This window comes from Periplaneta americana, chromosome 10 (genome assembly GCF_040183065.1).
Source record: "Periplaneta americana isolate PAMFEO1 chromosome 10, P.americana_PAMFEO1_priV1, whole genome shotgun sequence".
Classification (NCBI taxonomy): Eukaryota; Metazoa; Arthropoda; class Insecta; order Blattodea; family Blattidae; genus Periplaneta; species Periplaneta americana.
Genome location: NC_091126.1, coordinates 9556207 through 9579384, shown reverse-complemented (window position 1 = coordinate 9579384; position 23178 = coordinate 9556207). Strand labels below are relative to the sequence as shown.

The 23178-nt window shown below is 38.0% G+C and overlaps 1 protein-coding gene and 2 non-coding genes across 6 annotated transcripts in view; all 3 read right to left on the bottom strand.

Annotated features, from left to right (window-relative positions):
- The window catches only part of AdamTS-A (ADAM metallopeptidase with thrombospondin type 1 motif A), a 991514-nt gene that overhangs the window by 481345 nt on the left and 486991 nt on the right, over nucleotides 1-23178 (bottom strand). The gene's annotated exons all lie outside the window — the stretch shown is intronic.
- Nucleotides 16780-16851, bottom strand: TRNAS-GGA (transfer RNA serine (anticodon GGA)). The gene has a single exon. It is a non-coding gene; the product is annotated as a tRNA-Ser (tRNA).
- TRNAS-GGA (transfer RNA serine (anticodon GGA)) lies at nucleotides 17163-17234 on the bottom strand. Its single transcript has one exon. It is a non-coding gene; the product is annotated as a tRNA-Ser (tRNA).

Sequence of the window (23178 nt, the reverse complement as noted above, 5' to 3'; positions counted from 1 at the left end):
CCATGCCATTAGCATTTCATTTAAATTCAGATTAGTTCAAACACATCTCTGATTTCATTTTCTCTATTACCAATCTTCGTTTCTGAAGTCCAACGTTGTTGTCGCAGTTTTGCACATTACATTCAAAATTTGTTGTATTTTTTAGAAGTCGTGTAGCAAAATGCGACTATGGCTTATTGAAGCAAGCATAGTGCATTCAGATAATATCCAGGTTTTCTTAATTCTGTAATCTTCATATGTTTTCAGCCGTAACATAGATCTTGCTGCATGCGACTCTGAACACAGTTTATTCTCGTAGTAAAGTGTTATAAACTCACACAGAAGTTTTTAACGTGTCTAAAGTTCATTCAAAATTCACACACGAGATAGCAGTTGAACATGTAAACTGTGACTTTGGAAAGGGGGGACTGTTTCTTGCTAACTGAGCTACAGTTCACACAATCTTCCGTCGTCAGATTTACACGATGCCGTAATTCGCGAGTGCTGGTGTAGAAGCGGTTAAGTATAAATTGGCTAAAATGGGATAAGGACAGATTTTAACTCTTCACGATTACTCCTTCCTTGTGTTAAAGGAGTTAAGTCATTCTTCCATCGATGATGCAGTTACAATGTTTCCTTACTTTGTGACAAAAGGGTTAAATTAGTACCAAAGGAGAGAAGTTTACATATCTTAAAATTTGACTCAATCCCCTTTACACAAGCGGCCGCATTATTCCCACACTGATCGTTGGGTGTTCGTGGGCTCAATTCCAGCTGAGTGCGAGGGATTTAAAAAGGCGGTAAAATTCTTATAGGGGAACAACTTAGAAAACTCCGTTGATCTGCGCATGCGTCAATCTTAAAAAGTGACACTATACTATTCACTTCCTCCTACCTAATTGTCAGCGAATAGTAGAGCGTATTGATAGCAGCGATGCATCAGATGACTTGTCATTCAGTAGCAACAATGGTTCAGATTAATGGAAGGAAAACTCTGACTCCGCCTCCAGCACAGCGGTAAGGTTTAGTAAGCTCCTACAATAGAGTTTTGCCAGTTAACCTATAGCACACCTCATCCTAGAGAGGAGTAAAGCTGGGAGCCTCCTGTAATAGAGGCGTAAAATAATTCTGTCCCTGATAAATGTCTCAATACAAAGAAAATTTGTCGTCCATTTCTTGCCCACGTTCAATTTCGATGCTATATAATCTGCGCACTTGAAAACGTCGTTAAACCAAACAGGACTACCACTGCGCGTGCATCAGCTCAGCGACCCTGAGAGCTGCGGAGGTGGAGGACGGTTTCCACATGAATTCCAAGATCTGTTCTGGCGGGTGGGTTTTATAGTTCATCAGGGAAAGGAAAATAGCGGTCCCTTTCCCATGCAGTCAGTTATCCGTATGCCATAATGAAGACCGGGATCCGACGGAATAAGCGCCGTCTTAAATCACAAAGTGATTTATTTTCCGCATATTACATATATTACGATGTACCGAAGTACATATGATAGGCCTATTTCAGTGCAGAAATTCTGCGTCATCATAATATGATGATGGAAGAGTGGAACAGAGAAAAATTCTCTTCGGCACCGGGATTTGAACCCGGATTTTCAGCTCTACGTGCTCATGCTCTATCCACTAAGCCACACCGGATTCCCATCCCGATGTCGGATCGAATCCTCTCAGTTTAAGTTCCACCTTTTGGGTTTCCTGTAGTGGCCTACCTTCATGCACTGTGTCATAGATGTGTGACAGTTGCCACAATGTCTACACATGTGCAGAGGTGCACTCGTTATGAGTGACTTTGTGATTTAAGACTGCGATGGAGTATAGCCTATTGAAGGATCTCCCCAGTACGAAAAAAGCACTCTACCCCTTTTCGTTATGTAAATGTATGTATTTAGGACTTGAAACAATTATACTTGTGATATTGAAGCTTTTGCCAGATCGTTTTAATTAAAGTCGCGCATGTAGCCGCTTTGATTTATACAGCTACCTGAACTCGCTACAGTCAAATACTGCTCGCAGTGATACAGTTGAACAAAACCGGTTTACAATAATGAGTGCTCAGTTGGAACTAATTCTTGGAAATTAATTTCTTTCCAGACAGTTTCTTTACGACTATTTTTCATACACAGTTACGATACAAAAAACAGCTCTCCAGCCTGGCTGCGATGTCCAATCTCAAATGTTGGTCATACCCAAGTTTTCAGATTTTTCTTAGCCCTTTCACGGAAATTCAGAACGAGATTAACTCATTTAAAATCCTTTCGCGTTCTCCGACTCAACTATCCCTTGAGAATCAAGACCCTAGTGGACGACGATCCTGGGTGGTCAAACGTGTGGTGAAGAGGAATATTTCGGGAGGGTCCACCGTTTCCATCTTCGGAGACATGGGTTGACCCATGTACTGAATTCGCGGTGCACGTACTGCAACTCGGAGCAGAGAAGAAAAATGATATTCCCATGTGAGTGTGTGTGTGTGTGTGTGTGTGTGTGTGTGTGTGTGTGTGTGTGTGTGTGTGTGTGTGTGTGTGTGTGTGGGCTATTCCATATGAAATCGATCAGTAAAAATCCTCACATTTTTTTAATACTCTAATTTTTTCCCTATTTATACAAGGTGCTGAGGAGAGCGCATTTTCAAAAATATACTATCGAAAGTCGAACTGTTTTCGTACTATTGAGCGACAAATTTAGCGTATTTTATAAAAACAAGCCTCTTTCAGCGCTCAGAACTCTAGAACCGTTTACTGCAGAACATTGAACGGGAGCTCATTTTGAAGCTGACATTTGGTAGATTATGTTAAGAAGTAATCCTTATTTTTATTGTATACAGAGAGACAGATAATCTGATTTTACTTACTTTTAGGCTTTTTGCCAATTGGTAAAAATGTAAAAAATATTGAGAAAAAATCTTGCATTATTAAGAGGGATTCGGCATTGTTTGTTTAGTGGCTCGGCAATAAGTTTCGAGGGTATTAAATAAATTATATTCACACGCCTAGACTTCAACGGCGCAGTACTGCACGAACTGGCCGAGAGATGAAGATAAGCGAGCGTTGGGCGTCATTTTACTCCTGTGTTTATGAAAACTTGTGATAAAGCTAGTCCAGCTATGCGCTACTAGACGAAACATCACGTGTTTATGTTTTCTGGCCTTGCTTACCTAAGCTAGCTCCCGCCTCACAGTCAGCTGGTTAGTTCACGCGCGTACTATTTATTTTCTTTATTTGATATTTTCAATACTTTCTTATCAACGGTGCACCAGTAAAAATATGTGTTTATTTGTACTTTCAATGCGGAATCTAACCATATATTTTGAAAATATTTTTTCGTGGGCAAAGGCGTCTTAATGAAGAAAAATCTAAATTTCTCCATTTCCATAAAAAGTAAGAAAAACTGTTTACATGGCAATATAAACTTTAACTTCTTAGCATAAAAATAAACCATGATTTTCATCACTGGGTGAAAGGGTTTCGGAGCCACAACAGTTTAAAGTTGCTAATTTTATGAAAATACGATAAATTTAAATATTTTTAATTTAAACACTATGAAGTTCTGATGCCTCAAACTTTGCACAAAGCATTGTATCATAGTTGTATACGGACAGAAAAAGTTTCATTGTATTTAAAAATTGCAAGGTCAATTTTCTCTATATTTCGGTCGATTTGAGATGGAATAGCCCATATATTATATATATATATATATATATATATACAGGGTGTTTCAAAAATAAGGGGCATAATTTCAGGTATGTATTTTCCACACGTAGACAATCAAAATAGTTCATTACAACATGTGTCCGGAAATGCTTCATTTCCGAGTTATGGCCTTCACAACATTGAAATTCACCGGAACGTTTTTCTTTTCGCAGGTCGTTGTCATTACAGAAGATGTTCAAAATGCTTGAATACAGACCTCACATCGATGTCTCATTGACATCCTCATTGACAGCCTCCAGAATCTCCTTCTGTACTTCTGGAGTTGTAGATCTTGGTCGTCCCCTTCCCAAACCAGGAGAGTTAAATTTTCCATACTCGCACAGACGGTAATGGAGACTTACAAATATCTTCCGATCTGGACATTGTCGCTGTGGGTACCTCTCCTGGTACAAACGACGAGCCAGCGCAGCATTGCCGTCCGCCTTACCGTACATGAAGTGTATCTCTGCCAGCTCGTGATTTGAATACATGTCGCACAGTCTAACGCCTACACAACACTGAATGTAACCTTCGCCTCGGAATGAACTGTCAGAGTGCCCTCTTAATGTCTCCTTTGACGGCAGCGACCTGCGGAAAGAAAAATGTTCCGGTGAATTTCAATGTTGTGAAGGCCATAACTCGGAAATAAAGCATTTCCGGACACATGTTGTAATGAACTATTTTGATTGTCTACATGTGGGAAATACATACCTGAAATTATGCCCCGTATTTTTGAAACACTCTGTATATATTGTGTGTTATGTTCTATTTAACGACGCTCGCAACTGCCGAGGTTATATCAGCGTCGCTGGTGTGCCTTTAGTTCCTGTGCTCCAGCCTGCTTCGAAGGCGACGGAGGACATGCGATGTGTAAGTTGACGGTTTTGAAGACCGCAACCCAAGTCGTCGAGAAGTAACATTTCGTTTTTGCGTTTTCTTCTTTTTTAGTTTTATTGTCTTTTTATTCCAACTTCTTTCTTTGCAAGGGGATGACGAAAGTAATTCTGATATTTAGCTTGTCTCTTCCTCTTCTTTTCCACGTTTCATTTTCGAAGTGGAGATATTTCAGCTACCTTCACTTTCATTTCCACTGTGAGTTTCATTACCATTACCATTTCCTGTTTTTGCTGTTGATCTTGAGCTTACATATTCATCACTGTTCCCATTCTCGCCATTTAACGACGTTTGTGGCTGCTGAAGATCTTCTGAACTTCTGAGCGTGACAAGATATGAAGCAAACTGATCATCCATAGTAATATCAGGATTAAATGAATTGATATTAGATCTACATCATAATTTTTATCAACAGTAATCTCACTAGAGGTTTTGATTTATCTAGAGAAAATCAAGACTCGAGTGGGATTTAATTGACTAGTACACGATTAGAAGAAAGTATATAAAGATTAGAAGTAACGAAGTACTCCAATACAATAAAATATTAATTGACTTAGGAAAATACAACTGTCCTCAATTAATGCATTATCGGTACCATCTGAACATTACAAATATTACGCTAGATGCATGCTAAATGGCAGTAGTGAGCAATGCCTTCTCGTCGAGAAGTTCTCGATCTATTATACACGATGGCAATGTTACTAGTCAAGAAGGCTTTGTTGATTCAGTTTCATTTTTATTAAAATGCAACATTCCACTTCAATTATCCGTATCCCAGTAATCAACGTCACTTTACAGATGATTTTCAATAAATCTTAATATTAAACAATCTCTGATATGTGACTATCCATAATATCATATAGCAGAAGCTATAACATAACCTAACTAATATACACAAATGTTAGAAAAGTTTTAATTAACGACGATGACATAAAAAATAAATATGAATAATTTTAAAAGGAATAATTATTGAATATACAATTTTTAAATTTGAATGTGGTTGGTGGTTCAATTGATGTTATATTGGACGTGTGCGTAATAGAAGTGGAACTCATTGATTTAGGCCTACATGGTGTATTCAACTTATTCAGAATTTCCGAATGAATAATTTTAAAAGGAATAATTACTGAATGTACAATTTTCAAATTTGAATGTGGTTGGTGGTTCAATTGATGTTATATTGGACGTGTGCGTAATAGAAGTGGAACTCGTTGATTTAGGCCTACATGGTGTATTCAACTTATTCAGAATTTCCGAATGAATATTTTTAAAAGGAATAATTATTGAATGTACAATTTTCAAATTTGAATGTGGTTGGTGGTTCAATTGATGTTATATTGGACGTGTGCGTAATAGAAGTGGAACTCGTTGATTTAGGCCTACATGGTGTATTCAACTTATTCAGAATTTCCGAATGAATAATTTTAAAAGGAATAATTATTGAATGTACAATTTTCAAATTTGAATGTGGTTGGTGGTTCAATTGATGTTATATTGGACGTGTGCGTAATAGAAGTGGAACTCGTTGATTTAGGCCTACATGGTGTATTCAACTTATTCAGAATTTCCGAATGAATAATTTTAAAAGGAATAATTATTGAATGTACAATTTTCAAATTTGAATGTGGTTGGTGGTTCAATTGATGTTATATTGGACGTGTGCGTAATAGAAGTGGAACTCGTTGATTTAGGCCTACATGGTGTATTCAACTTATTCAGGATTTCCGAATGGTGCTCTTCATTTATTTGTAAATCGGATTTCAGAAGATGCATAGGTATGGCCAGTGATTTTTATTAATTCTTGTTCTTGAATGCCAATGCGAGTGATATTTGAAACTGCTGTGCATCGACTGGAGTGGTTTGTAATTATATATATATATATTTTTTTTCTTTTTTGACGTCCAGACCAGCGCAGTTTCAAATGTTGGCAAACATAGAAACAAATGCTAGGGACGCGATAAAATTAAACAAATGCTAGGGACGCGATAAAATTGTGCGATAAGCAGCCATGATTGGTTGAAATACGTCCTTTTATACCGTTTTATTGGTCAAAAGTAGTATGACGTAGTAAGAGTGTAATAGTCACAATAATTTTAAATAGCAATAAAAATATATGTTACTTGTGAAAGTTGTCCTTGAAAATGTGCATTGTGAAAGAAAGAAATTATAATCATGAGCGGGTAAGAGAGTGCGCACCGCTCATTCTGTGCCGACAGCGAGCCAGTTCAAGAATGAGTCACTAAGGAGCACCACAATACGGTCATAGGACATTAGTTCATGACACTCCATTGCTACAAATAGGACTTTATTTTAATGTCAACATTTTCCTTCTGACCGACTTATATCTCTGTAGCAAGCTCAAGTTTTCATTTGAAAAAATTATATGTGATTTCAAACAAAACGTTTTCACACTTTTCTAAATAGAGATTCTTCTGCGGTTCGACCAACGCAGCGTCAACCTTGTCAGTAATCCAGAGGTGGGAAGAAAACAATTGAAAGTAATCCGTATAAGGTTCAGTTCATTAACTGCAAAACTGAAGGGTTGAAGTCCTGACTGTTTCTAGTTTGCAGTGACTGATTAGTATAACAGTGAACGTCCGAGAGAGTAAAACGTTAATTTCCCGCTCTACTACACTGGTCAGCAAACCTAAAGCAACAAACATATACGGTACAGAAAAAACAGATACAATTCATCCGAGGTAAATCAATGTAGGTAATATAACATTGCACACAAGTGAATTGTCATTTGTTAAATATAACGGGAACTGTCATTTATTACATACCGTACAATCAGAAGTTTACTGTGGTTTGTTGAATTGGTATATGAATTTCCTCTTGCGCAAACCTAAATAATAAAAAACAGAAGTAGGAAAATTAATCGTCTTGATCTGAACCTTTGGTTATACGTTGAAAATGTGGAGTAATGTCTGTAAGAGCTATACGCAGCTGTGCCGAAAGATTATCATCTGAAAGAGACGATCTTGCTTTCGATTTAGCAGCGTTCATTCTAGAAAAGAATAATTGTTCACAAACATATGTGGAGTTAAATATTGGTGTAAGAGAGGCAGAAGAATCTCTCACACGCTTGTACTGTATTTCACTTTACACAATTGTGCAAATAAATTCCTACCCACTAAATCTTTGCAGTTGATTTTCGTCACTAAGTCTGTTTCTATGTCAATAAGTTCACATTGCAGTTAATTCTTGCACTGGTTACATCTACAGAAAGAGGGTTGACAAGCACCGCAAGATCATTCTCTTTGTCCCTGAAATCGCAGAATCTGTCGCTGAATTCAATTTTCGGATTATCCATAATAGCTATATACCTAAGAACTTATTACAAATTAGGCATTTTACACTCTCATCATCTTTTTTACAACAGAAGAACTCTTCCTCCCATTCCACCAGAAATCTCCGTTTTTTGGAAGTGAAAGGTTTAGACACAGCCAATGCTCCACCACTGCTGCCGCTTGCTTGTACACACGTAAGGCTAGGGCTCCAATATCCGTATTTGACGGCTGCTGTGAGCTGCAGTCTACTGCCTGAAAATGGAATACACGCAAAACAAGTGTAGGTGGCTATATGGGCAGTATTTCACTGCGCTTAACAGAATTTCGGCGGCAGTACCAAGGTCTACTGCCAGGGAATAGAACATGTTCCATTTTCGTGCCGTTATCTGTCGCCGAAGCCTGGCTCCACTGGCCGTGGTAGTCCTCCTGTTTCCAATTATCCATGAGGCGAAGCATCCCTTAAGTATGAGCATTATTACTTGGTATGCTTACTTACTTACAAATGCCTTTTAAGGAACCCGCAGGTTCATTGCCGCCCTCACATAAGTCCACCATCGGTCCCTATCCTGTGCAAGATTAATCCAGTCTCTATCATCATATCCCACCTCCCTCAAATACATTTTAATAGTATCCTCCCATCTACGTCTCGGCCTCCACAAAGGTATTTTTCCTTCCGGTCTCCCAACTAACGCTCTGTTTACTATGTATTGTATTTTTTGTTTAGCATAACTGATGAATTGTATGTACTGTAAATTGAATAGTATACTGTATAGGTCAACTGATGAATTGTTTAAGCTTATAAATTGGATAAATCTACTTCATATGAATTGTATAGCTTAACGAAAATAAGTTTGTAAATTGAACTAATTTGATTGTATATGTTTGTATAGTTTGGCTGATGAATTGTATATGTTCTTAAAATGATTACTAGTCTGTGTAGCTCTACTGATGAATTGTATATATACCTACTGTAAATTGAATGGTAATATGTATAGCTCAACTGATGAATTGTTTATGATTATAAATTGAATTAATCTACTTGATATTAATTGCACAAATTTGTATAGCTTAATGAAAGTATGCTACTCTGTATTGTATATATTTGTATAGTTTTGGCCGATGAATTGTATATGCTTTAAATTGAATAGTAATCTATATAGCTCTACTGATAAATTGTTTGTATTTGTAATTTGAAGTAGTTTGCATGATATGTATTATCAATTTCTGTATATCACAACTGGTTGAATTGTTTATGCCTTAAATTTAATTAAATTGTTTTGTATTATAATATAGCTCAACTTATGAATGATCGTTTGCGTTTGTAAATTTAATAATCTGATTGGCTATGTATTGTATACTTTCAGTAGAGCCATCGATGTAGCTCAGTCGGCAGACTCGCCGGGCCGCTGATCCGGAGCTGCGTTCGGGCTTGGGTTGGATCCCCCTTTGGACTTTGGTTTCTTCGGAGGTTTTCCCCAGCCGTGGGACTGAAGCCGGATGGTCTATGGCGAGTCCTTGGCATCAACCCCTTTGATTTGATTACCCCCTTTGATTTGATTACCTGGTTGGGTTTTTCCGAGGTTTCCCCCACCGAAAAGGCAAATGCCGGGTAATATTTTGGCGAATCCTCGGACCTCATCTCATCTCACTACATCTCGCCAAAATGTAAAAAAATTGTACAAATTTGTAAAAATTGTAGAAAATTACTAAATTGTAAAACTATAAAAATTTGTAAAAATTGTAATTGTAATATTGTAAAATGTTGACATGTTCCACATCTTAAAGCTTCATTGCTCATGTAAGATCTATGGAATAAAATAAATGAATGAAATGAATGAATGAATATGCATTTTTGGATTCGCCCATACGTGCTACGTGCCCTGCCCATCTGAAACGTCTGGATTTAACGTTCCTAATTATGTCAGGTGAAGAATACAATGCGTGCAGTTCTGCGTTGTGTAACTTTCTCCGTTCTCCTGTAATTTCATCCCTCTTAGCCCCAAATATTTTCCTAAGAACCTTATTCTCAAACACCCTTAATCTCCGTTCTTCTCTCAAAGTGAGAGTCGAAGATTCACAACCATACAGAACAATTACTTCGTATGCCTAGAACAAAATTCCGACATCCGGTAGAACTAAACAAATTCAGCTGGATATTCCCTAAGTTTGTGATGCATTGCAGCAAACATGCCTTCGTGTTTTTCTGTTGCTTAATATTGGATGTATCCACCATTTTCTTTGATGCAATCTTCGACGACAGCGAACCAATAGCAAACATACAATCACCTTGATAAATAGTGTGCTCATTTTCACTGCAATTCTTGCTTGATCTTGTAGTACACAAAGAACATCACAACGCTGTTTTCAGCTGAACAACAGGAGTAGAGCCGGGCCAGAGCACAGCGGAGCGGTGAACTACAGCTTTCACATGTAGAAAATTTACAGCAAGTGGAGCCACCTTCTTGCAGTAAAACTCTAGGCAGTAGAATGCAGCTCACAGCAGCCGTCAAATACAGCTAGTGGAGCCCTAGCCTAAACTGAGTAATGGTACCAAGGGAAGGAGGTATGCTCTGCAGATAGTATATCGACATCCCTATCACAGGGATTCATGAATCGTTCTTTGCCGAGCGATGCAGTAATCCATACGCAATGGAGTAATGCAAACAAATTTCGCAGTAGGCATATCAACTATGAAAAATTTACGAGAGCACTCTTACCCGATTGCGCACTCTTAAGCCTTGGTTTTTCTGAACCGACACATGCGACGTGCGACGTGCGAGGTGCGAGGCCCGCCTCGCACAAATCCGGACTACACGAGTGATAGTGAGTGGTTTCTATAACTGCGAGTTGTGAGGTCTCCGTACCTCTCAGCCATAGAAACCACTCACTATCTCTCGTGTAGTCCGGATTTGTGCGACGCGGGCCTCGCACCTCGCACGTCGCATGCGTCGGTTCAGAAAAACCAAGGCTTTAGGCCTATCCTCCGTTACCTTACGCTACAACGAAATACTGTTTTGAATATGAAACAATGATGTATGAACTTTTACATATCTTCACAAAGTCATGCCATTAGCTAGCCCATAGCACAAATTTGATCATCGACGTCTGGCTCTGAAAGTCGCCAAGCTACGTGTCGGATCCATCATCGGTGTAGGAAAGGAAAGTGTAGGTCTATTCGTTACTAAGAGCTGTAATCCAGATGAAAGTCTCTGCATGTAGGCCTATATATAACAAGATACGTCTCGCAGCACGTTATAATCACACAACAAACTTCTGTAGTGTCTGTTTCAAGAACACGTTTTCCCGACTTGATTGTGGTTCTACATAAATGAGTCACCAACCACTGCCAAAATTTACGATGATGCGAAAGAAGTCTTCTAGTGGTAAGTGAATAGGTACTTTATGAATTACTTACTTACTTATTAGCTTTTAAGCAACCCGGAGGTTCATTGCCGCCCTCACATAAGCCCGCCATTGAACCCTATCCTGAGCAAGATTAGTCCAGTCTCTACCATCATATCCCACCTCCCTCAAATCCATTTGAATATTATCTTCCCATCTACGTCTCGGCCTCCCCAAAGGTCTTTTTCCCGCCGGCCTCCCAACTAACACTCTATATGCATTTCTGGATTCACCCATACGTGCTACATGCCCTGCCCATCTCAAGCGTTTGGATTTAATGTTCATAATTATGTCAGGTGAAGAATACAATGCGTGCAGCTCTGCGTTGTGTAACTTTCTCCATTCTCCTGTAACTTCATCCCTCTTAGCCCCAAATATTTTCCTAAGAACCTTATTCTCAAACACCCTTAATCTCTGTTCCTCTCTCAAAGTGAGAGTCCAAGCTTCACAACCATATAGAACAACCGGTAATATAACTGTTTTATAAATTCTAACTTTCAGATTTTTTGACAGCAGACTAGATGACAAAAGCTTCTCAACCGAACTCAACTTTATTCAACTTTATTGAATTACTGTAATTATTTTGTGAGCTGATACGAGGTAAATAGTCAATATTTACTGGTACATAGAGTGTGTATTTCGAAAGCAATACATCGCCATTATTCTCATTATTGCATATGAAGAGTTCGCGGGAAAAACGATGAATGTCTCAGTTTTCTTAAGGTTGATGTCATTATCTAATTCAATGGATCACTGTGAAATTTAATGTTGTTATTATCAAAAATGGTAAAAAGGAGAATTATGACCACGAATACAGTAATCCTTTCCTTTATTTTCTATAGAAACAGCAGTACATCTTGCAGTTATAAATTCAATTAGATCATTATCTAATCCTTAACAGAAATGTGACATTCATCGTTTTTCCCGCGAACTCTTCATATCTTAAATGATTTCAGTTTATTAATTTAGTTAACGACGTTTTCAACGTCAGAGGTTATTCAATATTTAAATTTTAGATAGGGGAGAAATAGAGGACTAATTTTTCCTCGAATCTTTTGTCAGGTACAAGGTTATTTCACGTACAGTAAATTTACGACATGGAACCCGGAGCTTTACGTTTCTCCCGGAGGAAGTCCGTGCCCCCGTCCGGGTTTGAACTCGCAAAGCTCGGATACAACGTATAACACTGTATGCGCTGGATATCGACTATGCAATTGTACAATGGTAAGGGTTTCTTCTAAATATAACGTGAAATCCCAGGGAAAAACTTTTACAATCAAATCATAAAAATTAATACAATTAACAACTACTTTTGGAGATGTTAATCAACGACGCTGTATCAACTAGGTTATACAGTGTCGATGGAATTGTTGATACCAGGTGGTCGAGGATTCGCCAAGAACTACCCGACATTCGTGTTAGAGTTGGGGAAACTCTCGGAAGGAACCCAATCAGGTAATCAGTTCAAGCAGGAATCGAACCCACGGACGAGCTCAACTCCAGAACAGCAGACAAACGCCTTACAGCATGGGCTACTCCGGTGGCAATTAACATGTTCCGCTGCAAGATATGTAATCTCTTCTCTGACGAAATCAACTTCTCAAACTTACGGATCTCTTTGGCAAACTAGGTTTCTAAGTTTTCATTGATGTAAATCCGACACTATATTTCGTCATATTTGTACTGTACACATCGTAATTGTGACTGTCACTGGAACTGCAATCCCGATTTCGGCGTGGGCCGCATGCCTCCACGCATTGGGCAATCGAACCCGGATAATAAATATGACAGCATAAGTATTAAATATTAGTAACGGATGGGAAAGCTTATAATCAGTCATTGCTTTACTCGGGCCCGATCCTATCTCGACATGCTGTCCTGCACACCTGCGCTCCTCTGCGGCAGATTAAACTCTGTTAGTCTCTTTCCTTGCCGAACACTTCGTAACTGGTGTTTCATAGCTTCCTATTTTTACTTTTTGACACAAAACTGCCTTGACTTCAAAGAAGAATAGGATCAACTACTGGTAGTTAATAAGCAATTAAAATGAGAGAGAAAACGATATTGGTTATTGACAAGAAATATAGCTTGGGACACTTCCCGAAGTTTGGCTCCACCTTCTTCCGATGAAGTAAAAATTGAGGCAAGAAGTGGAATTTTTACACATTGATGTGGGAGGTGTTACAATTTCATCATAAAGCCTTGGTTTTCCTGAACCGACGCATGCGAGATGCGAGGTGCGGGACCCGCCTCGCACAAATCCGGAATACACGAGAGATAGTGAGTGGTTTCTATAGCTGCGAGGTGCGAGGTGCGGGACCCGCCTCGCACAAATCCGGACTACATGAGAGATAGTGAGTGGTTTCTATAACTGCGAGGTGCGAGGTCTGCGTACCTCGCATATATCTTTGAATGATAATTTGAGAAAATACGTTATAAATATTACTGTTATTTGCAACGTCAAAAATAAAAACGTGAAACACATGAGAAGAAACTGTGTTATGTTTTGACAATCGCTTTTTTTGGCAGCTGGTACCAATTCCTTGTGCCTTAACATCCCATGTTTACCTATCACTATTTCGCTCATGTACCAACCAGTTAACCTGCAGGCCACGTAGCATGTATGGGTAAATCCAGAAATGTATAATATAGAATGATAGGAGACCTGAGGAAAAAAGACCTTTGGGGAGGCCGAGACGTAGATGGGAGGATAATATTAAAATGGATTTGAGAGAGGTGGGCATCCCTTGAAATTATTCAAGTCAGCTTTACAGGGAGCTATACATGAAAGCCAGAAATGTATACAGAATACATGTTACTGTTCGTTAACAGAAAACCACAATTTAAGTCACACAGAAAGTGTGCACTCAGTGTTGGGTTTCTGACGTCTTGTTAACCCACATGATGTATTTGGATAAAAAGGGAATAATTGAGCCGGGGTCTGGAGAGTTCCTGGGTAGGTCAGTCGGTAGTGTTGGCGAGCTCATCCTGTAGGCCTATTTCTTAGTGTTCAGATTCTATTAGAGATTTCGGAGTATGTACAGTAGAACTTGGTTATAGTATCTCGTTTTGTGCGACACCTCGTCTATAACGTCAAATATTCTGTGGTCCCAACTAATTCCCCATAAGACATATGCTTTTCTACCTTGCTTAATACGACAAACGTGTATGCGTCTACCTCGCATATAACGTCATTTTCAACCTCAGTTTGGAACATAATTTTCTAAGGACCAAAGTATTTTGCTGAAATCTGGCAAATCCTTTACTGTTCCCTTCTATCTTAGACCTCTGGATTGCAGGCAGATTCCCCATCCCATTGTAACCTGCCCGAATTGATGCGGTGCCTATTAATGGTACCTGCATGCGGTCAGTTTCGACAGGAAGTGTTCACGCATTTTAACGCAGTATGGCCACTAAAAGAAGTGAGTGACACTTTAGAAGCCATTAGAATTGTGAACATTTGTATGAAGCTAGAGGAGGGAGTATGAAGCTAGGAGAAGGAGCAGTGAAATTGCAACTGAAATAATGAACATAGAATTTAATTTAGAAAGTGTATATTGGGCAAGTAGGAGACAACAGAGTAAAATGACTGATTACTTCACTCCTCAGTAAATAAGTTTGGTGAGTAATGAACAAACTGTTTTAATACAGAATACTGTATTTATAATTGTACGTGTATTTTATTGTGTTCATGGTATGCTTAAAAGTGAATACATAAATCTAAATAAGCCTAATTATGTTTATTATTTTTCATTTTCCACCTCACTAGACTGATAATATGGATCTCGGTTACTACGACACTCGTTTATAACAACATACTTTTCAAGGTCCCTTGGATGTCGTTATAACCAAGTTCTACTGTATTTTAAGAAGGATATAGATTTGGAAATGCCATTCTTTTTCCGGAATTCGTACTTATCAAACAAAATACATTTTTAAGTTCGGTCTCGTGAATCGTAAACTGTTTAGTCAAAGCAAAGAATTTCATGACTCAGACAAAATACATTTTTATATTAGATCATACTAATCTACTAATTACCAACATAATGTGTGAGAGGTCTAGGAGGAAAATATACTTTTTCACAAATTACTGAACCATTTATAAAACACCTCCCAACATAAAGATGAGATGTGGTAAATAAATAAATAAACAAGACATTGTTATTGTTACTATATTATTATTATTATTATTATTATTATTATTATTATTATTATTATTATTATTATTATCATTATTTCAGTACATAGCATTGTGACTTTACCCTCTTTGGTGATATCTGGTATTAGTTGGCAACACTGAAGAGACGGACAAATTAATCTTTTAGAAACTGCTCTTACGTGATCCTCACTATATCTCGCGACAGAAAAGATAAGCGTCCCATTCTCGTTAGGATGCTGTCGTACTCGTATCTCAGCGTCGTATTCTCGCCGCTTCAGAATGAAAAAACCCCCAGACTGCTAAAATATCATACTACTCAAAAGGAGTGTTTAATTGCCCTACGGATATGATAAACCTATTTGTGCGAGTTTGCTTCCTCGCTGCTCTGCCTTCAGGTTACAATCAAACCCAAGTGCGACGACTTGTCTCGGCTCGCAGCGGAGCGCGTCGGCAGTTATGACACTTGAAATATTGGTTTCGAAATTCAAAGGAACTTTTTGTTCCGTAGATTGCATGTCTAACACGCGAATTTAATTACGATCAAATAATCGTGTCACGGAAATCACGCTTGTTTATTCGAAGAACTGAAAGAGGCCAGCAGAAGGAATGTATGTTATTTCATATTTACTTGGAAACCTATTAGCTCCGTACCGAAAGAAGTGTTTCTAGCTCAGCGGGACACTGGCCCAGTGTTACTCGTCTGATACCAAAAACGCCATAAGAGGGTCTGTAGAGTAGATTCCAACAGACTGGCTGTCATAGGTAAGCCCTAAGTTACTCTTACAAAGAGTTTAATTTCAAGTATTTTAATGTATGATCTGTATGATAATGTAGGTCAGGCATGTCAATTGATGCCCACAGGAGCAAGCGCGCGCTTTAGAGCCCAAGAGAGCCTGAGTGCTTTACAGCGGAAAGGAAAGAGACAGACGAAAGAGGTGGTATATGTCGCTTGGTTGAGCTATATTCAGGGATGGCCAGCACTGATTCAATAGATAAAGGGAAGAGAACTTGTTAAAACTGTATCCATGTTAATTTTTAGATTTGCCTGAGAAGTATAAGTGCATTATAAGAATTTAAGTTTTAATTTTGATGCTAATTTTTCACAAGTTTGGTTTTTTTATTCAAAAGAAATATTTTCTCAATTTTTCGTATAGAAAAGTGAAATTTTCAGGTATAGGCCTATTTATTTAGTAGCCTTACAGAATGTTTTCGTAAATCTAATATACCGTATATACGTATTACTGAAGATAGTGTATTGAAAATTTTGAAAATATTCGCATGAAAATTGTTTGTAAGGAAATGAATTAACAAAGCAACTACTGATGATGAGAGAGAGATGGAACGGAGAAAAATTCTCTTCCGGCGCCGGGATTTGAACCCGGGTTTTCAGCTCTCCGTGCTGATGCTTTAACCACTAAGCCACACCGGATACAATGCCGACACCGTTGAGAATCGTCTCAGATTAAGCTCCATCTCTTGGGTTCCCTCTGGTGGCCGCCCTCTGCACTACGTCATAGATGTCTATGCACGCAGGACCGAAGTCCATACATGTGTAGAGGTGCACTCAAATGAGTGACTGGTTGGCCGGGGTCCGACGGTATGGGCGCCGTCTTTAAATCACAAAGTGATTTATTACGCATATCATATTTATTTTGATGTACCGAGGTACATATGATATTTCCATGCAGATATTCTGCTTTCTCTGATGATGAGAGAGAGATGGAACGGAGAAAAATTCTCTTCCGGCGCCGGGATTTGAACCCGGGTTTTCAGCTCTCCGTGCTGATGCTTTAACCACTAAGCCACACCGGATACAATCCCGACACCGTTGAGAATCGTCTCAGATTAAGCTCCATCTCTTGGGTTCCCTCTGGTGGCCGCCCTCTGCACTACGTCATAGATGTCTATGCACGCAGGACCGAAGTCCATACATGTGTAGAGGTGCACTCAAATGAGTGAGAAAGCAGAATATCTGCATGGAAATATCATATGTACCTCGGTACATCAAAATAAATATAAAAAGCAACTACTGTTACTTCATAAGCAAAAGATACGTGCCCATGTGTTGTAAAAATGTCACCTCTATAGCTTCAGCAGATTTCGAGAAAATAATTTAATATTCTGATGATGGAAAGTTGCTCACAAATATCACCTTAAAAGCACAATGCGATAAGAGTTTTGTTATGTAATATTAGTTACACTTAAAACAGATACAGTACCTACGTATTTTTTTTTATTTTAGTAGGTTATTTCACGACGCTTTAACAACATCTTAGGTTATTTAGCGTCTGAATGAGATGAAGGTGATAATGCCGGTGAAATGAGTCCGGGGTCCAACACCGAAAGTTACCCAGCATTTGCTCACATTGGGTTGAGGGAAAACCCCGGAAAAAACCTCAACCAGGTAACTTGTCCCGACCGGGAATCGAACCCGGGCCACCTGGTTTCGTAGCCAGAAACGCTGACCGTTACTCCACAGGTCTGGACACAGTACCTAGGTAACTTTGCTTTGTACTGTAATATTGTTTTGATTAGTTTATTGATTACTTTTGTAAGGCTAAAGATACCATCAATATAAATTCCAACTTATCATGTCATACTCAATCTCTTTCTTTGGAATATCACTTTCGTTATGAATGATGTGTTTCATCCACTTAATACAGTATAATATTATACTACTATGGAATTTAAGTGAATATTCCTTCTTAACTCTCTATTATGTTGTTAAGATTTAAAACACAAGTGCAATATTAAGAAATCAGTGTTAGTACTTTTGTTTTACAGACAATATAGATAATATTAAACAGAAAGAAGCCATATAAAAATATCGATATAAAATTTCACGTTCCGTTTGAAGTTTGTGCACCACTGTTTTCTTAATCCAACAGGTTGCTTATTCATATACACAACCCTTCCTCTTTCCATACTTAGCGCTTGCTGCCCGCGCACGACATCAAGGTTAGAAAAATGCGCTTGCTTTGACATCACTGATGTAGGTATTCGATATCCCGCGTGCTTTGCTTTGAAAGACGGAATAACTATACTACTCAACATTCAAGCAGAGTATACAAAGAGATTGTACCAATAGTTGTAGGGAAAATAACATTGATAATTGCCTGAGATACAATGTACTGTAATCTACAATAATAATCATCAGCAGTAAATAAATTGTAATGAATTTATATAACAACTCCTACAATAGACAAACGAATAAGGCACAAACATTACTTAAAATTGAAATATTTGATTGTATAATTATATTTATTTACACATTGACAGTACTTCAAGTTAAATAATATATCTATTTCTTTAGAAAGAGGCTCGACAATGCGAGAGAAGCCAAGAAACTAGTTCGATAAATTCACATTTACAAAAATCATTTTCTTTAGTTATGTTGTTAAGTCTCAACCAGAAAGAACTTTCACGTATTTCATGACTCGTTTGTTTTTTGTTAAATTTACGACATGTGTCACAATTCAGCTGTAGTAGCCCATTTACGTCGCAACACACCGATTAATTTCACTAGAGAAAACGAGAGAGTAATAGCAACTCCTCTCGTAACAAATGCGAAAACCACGTAGCATTAATGTGACTTAAAGGAAATGGTCAAATTTGCACAATTAAGAATTTACGAAGAAACGCTATATGTTGTAACTTAATCCCTCTCACCAAACTATAAAAAATACCGTACCGTAGATACATGGGAGTTCAAAGATACATGATCTGAAATTTTCTGATCGCATAAGCGAACTTTCTAAGCACGGGATATATCAAAACCAACATTATGTAGAAATGGACAAACTTTGAAATAGTTGTGTCAGTTCTCGATAGGTGACACTATCATCTGTCATAGCTTTACATCATAGGAAACTATCGCTGAAATCGATAATTATCTCTAGAGCAAATTAAATAATTAGGACGCATTCCTAAAATAATATATTTCTGCGTTTCTAAACTAGTTAAATATGTAAAATAAGACTGGAACAACATAATACATTATTTACTTATTTATCTACGTATTTATTTATAATGTACGCTACATTTTATTCATGTGTACATATTTCTCATAGGATAACTACTGACATAAAATGTTGAGATGGCTAAGAAAGGGTTGGAGGTGTTTCAAGAGATGCAATACGCCGTATGCATTTTAATTATTCCATCTGTCGTTATGGACTCTAGTTGTAGACTACTAGCGAAATCACCAGAGGGCGTATTGTGGGCATGTGAGAGACAGGGCGTCCTGTCGACGTCATATGCCTGGCAGTACTGAAGTATAAAAAAACAGCCAAAAGTTGTTGAAGAGTTAGCAACAGCATTTTTCAATTTCGTTTGGCATAATTATTTGACATACTGTTGGCAACACTGACTTATCTGCGCCATCTATTCGTACAATTAATAAATAATGAAACCACACTTACACGAACAAATTTTCAGTCACTATCGATTAGCAAGAGTCAGGCACACAGGCGTTCAAAGATACCAGACTAATTTTCAGTCGAGCGATACTCCGTGCTCCGGCAAATTTTCGGAGTTTTGTTGAGTAAGAAAGAGACTCACAATGCTGAAGTGTTTAATCGTGCAATAACTGTGTTAGGTTTCGAAAGCTGTCCACATGAAATTGAACTCAAAATTAAATCTTGCATAAAAACTGTTTTATGGGATATCAGGCGCCACAGTGTCAAAATTTCAAATTCTAGCTGAAAAAAATATATTTTCGGACTAGAACAATTATCTCAGACAAAAGCTTATGCTGTTAATAAAACGATAAAGTATCACCACCTTTCGTTTGACTTTTGGCATCAACCTGTGGACCCAATGAAAGTCTAAACTTGTTATCCTTTATGACATGACGTATCGCGCTGCCAGTCCGCTTTATTGTGTTTTAGATGAAACAGTGTGACACGAGTAATGGTTAAATGTTTTAATAATATATTTCTAATTTATTATCCACACTCGAGGCTTAATTATTGTTTAGAAATATATGTTTTTCATTTTGAACTAGGGCTACAAAAAAATTCAAATTTCCCCTTTCTGAATTTTATACAAGGTGTATCAGAACATGTGGGAAAGGTATAGGGAATTGATAGGGGACCTGAAAACAAGCAAAAAAGTTCATATAAACATATGGTCAATTTCACTTAGTTCTTTAGTTTCGGTCATTGTTTGTGGAGTAATCTTACATAATATCTGTGATGATAAACAAGCCACATGTAATTTTCTTCTGTATTCAAATCGTTGTTGATTTGTTTTGCATTCAAATCCACCTGATGACAGTTGTCATAACCAAATAAACACAAGACATATGCTGGAACTTTTATTGATAATTGTGAAAATTGGTTATTTTGAGAGTAATAATTAAATACATTACAACTAGCGGTTATAAATAGCGTACTCCAATTAGGAAATGACAGAAATACACCTTACGTATGGATGAACTAATTGCAATGCAAATGAAGCAAGGCGTTTTTATATTTGTATGCTGAATTATTTCCTAATAGACATTTACCCAACAACAAGACGATCCGAAGAATACATGACCGTTTGGTGGAAACAGGCTCTTTTAAAAAACGTGTTTCAGATGGTGGAAGACCAAGGAGCACCAGAACACCAAATTTAGAGGAACGAGTCCTCAATCATATTAAAGATATCAGCGGGAGCAGCACCGAGACGGCAGCAATCGACAATGTGAGTCACATGGCAGTGTGGAGAATTCTACGAGAACAACTCTTCCATCCATATCACCTTCGAAGTGTCCAAGGTCTCAGTGAAGCTGACTTTCCACCCAGAGCAGCATTTTCTACCCGGTTACAACAAACTTGTGTTCAGGATCAACACTTTCTCTCTGCCATAATCTTCCCCGATGAAGCGAAGTTTACCAGAAATGGAATGTAAAACTTTCACAATATTCGTGCATGGGCTGACAGAAATCCCAAAGCAGTTTTGGAAAAAAGACACAAACAACAGTTCAGCATTAATGTTTGGGTTGGAATAATTTGCGACACATTAATCGCTCCTTTCATTTTACCTGCAACATTGACAGCAGCAGTATACTGCCAATTTTTAACAAATGACTTAAATATTTTGTTGAAAGAAGTTTCATATAATTTAATTCAGCGCATGAGGTTCATGCATGATTGGACACCGCCTCATTTTGTTCTTTCTGCTAGAGCAATTTTAAATCAGCGATTCCCTAATAAATGGATAGGTCATGAGGGACCGACATCCTGGTCTGCTCGTTCTCCTGATCTCAATCCATTGGATTTTTACTTATGGGGTCATTTAAAGGCCACTGTGTATTCCAGACCTATTCATAACGTGGATATTCCTCCCCAGCGACTTTAAGAAGGGTATCAGCAGATACGGCAGACGCGTGGAATATGAGAGAGAGTAAGGCAGGCGGTGATGAGGCGCTCAGAAGCCTGTATTAGAGCTCACGGTGCCCATTTTGAGCACTTTCTGTAGATGTGAGAAGTTTCTGAATAAGAAAAAAGTATTGTAAGTTGCAAATTAAACTTTATCCTCACATATATTACGTACACCACAAACAGTGACTAATTCAAAACTAATCGAAATTGGTCATATGTTTATATTAAATCTTTTGCTTGTTTTCAGGTCCTCTATCAATTCCTCAAAGCTGACTCATGTTTTGATACATTCTGTACATAGACTATACATACAGTATTTATAATATAAAGTCGGCCTCGGTAGCTTAGTCGGTATAGCGCTGGCCTTCTGTACTCGAGGTTGCGGGTTCGATCCCGGCCCAAGTCGATGGCATTTAATAAGTGTCTTTAAATACGACAGGCTCATGTCACTAAATTTACTGGCATGTAAAATAATTCCTAAGGGACAAAATTCCGACCAACACGGGCGACGCTGATATAACGTCTGCAGTTGCGAGCGTCGTTAAATAGACAATAATTTAATTTATTATACGGCAGGTACAATCTAATTCTACGTCTATGAAAAATTCTAAAGTACGGAAACGTGCGGAACTTAGATTTTTAATTATTTTTTGGAATTCCGTTTTTATGTTTCAAGATGGCAGCTACCAACGCCTGGCGAAATGCTTCAAAATAAGGGCGGGTTATGGGGATGGTGTCATTTGAACTTTGCGCTTACGATTTGGAGTTTGTACACAAGAAATATATGTTACTTGTAACTCCTGTACAAAGAGTTATTTTGGAATTTGTTATGTAGGAGAGATGTTATTAATTTTCTTTACAACCACCCTCTATAATGGGGTAGTTCCTCTTACACAAACATAATCAGAGTTTGCACACAAAAAAAAATATATCCTACCTGTAACTCTTGTACAAAGTTTCGTAAAAGTCTGTTAGACAAGACAGAGCTTATTAATTTTATTTTGTCTTAAACTACTCTCTATAAAGGTATAGTTCCTCTTACACAAACATAAACAAAGTATGCACACGAAAGGTATATGTTACCTGTAACTTCTGTACAAAGTTTAAAAAAATGTGTTAGACAGGAAAGAAGCTATTAATTTTGTCCAGTTAGATTAGCGTTTTTACACACTGTGCGCTGGTCGCAAGGGGCAGTGAAATGCCATCCTCATCTCCCCATGGTGCAACATGTTTTTAACAAACGAGGCTCTGGAGACCGAGTTACAGCAATATAACTGTTCCATCAAAAATAGAGTAAATGCCATTTCAGCATGCGACATGCATAAGCGTCCACTAAAGAGAGCATAATATGGTCTGCGTAGTTGTCAAACAATCCTCCCCGTTAGCCA